We start from the raw sequence: 789 nt of genomic DNA, 5'->3' as shown, positions 1-789 counted from the left end.
GGATAGGTTATAATTAAATTTTTGTATTATGTCCTGATACCAAATTTTACATAGATTGATAACCTTGTTTAAAGTTTTGAATGTAAGTCCATAAAGCATTGTGACATGCACACTTTGACACACTCGTATGCATACAGCTGTTCAAAATCACAATTAAAAATTGATTAGTTGATTATTTCCATGATACTAATCACAATTAATGTTTCCGATTATTACTACTATCCATTATTCCAGCCACTCAAGTCTCGTGAAAATAATGAATTAGTTGCTGGTAATCAATTAATGAGTACCAATTAACCACTTATCAAATTCCATTAATCTCCCAACTCTAGCCAAGATGCAGTCCCAAACTTAAACTCATCCTTCTACATGCTTCATTGCAGATACTGTACATTTACTATGATAATATTCTCCTCGCCACCACTGAAGGAAGTTTCATTGATTATTGTTGAACAATTTGAACATTCATGTGTAAAGATCATATCTCCAGCATTGCTCATTTCTTTATTTATTTGCTGATGCTCATTTCAACCTCTTGGGTTGGTTATCTCTTCTCAGCTATATATCCACCAAGACTACCTTGTACTAATGTGCATGTTATTGTTCTCAAGATAACTCTTTTAGCACAGGCTCAGTCCCTCGGACCGACCTCGTAAACATTTTGTGCTTGTTATAGTTTGTTTCTTTTGAATTTCACGCAAAGCTAATTTAGCAGTGTAAGACTACAGGGAAGACAGTTAGTCATCACCACCCACTGCCAACTCTTGGGCTACTCTTTTACCAATGAAT

The 789-nt window shown here is 34.9% G+C and overlaps 1 protein-coding gene across 1 annotated transcript in view; it reads right to left on the bottom strand.

Moving 5' to 3' along the window:
• The window catches only part of LOC111088852 (profilin-A-like), an 18,465-nt gene that overhangs the window by 14,265 nt on the left and 3,411 nt on the right, over window positions 1-789 (bottom strand). The gene's annotated exons all lie outside the window — the stretch shown is intronic.

Source organism: Limulus polyphemus, unplaced genomic scaffold (genome assembly GCF_000517525.1).
Source record: "Limulus polyphemus unplaced genomic scaffold, Limulus_polyphemus-2.1.2 Scaffold4582, whole genome shotgun sequence".
NCBI classification, from domain to species: Eukaryota; Metazoa; Arthropoda; class Merostomata; order Xiphosura; family Limulidae; genus Limulus; species Limulus polyphemus.
Note: the sequence above shows the minus strand (reverse complement) of the source record. Positions and strands in the feature narration are given on the sequence as shown.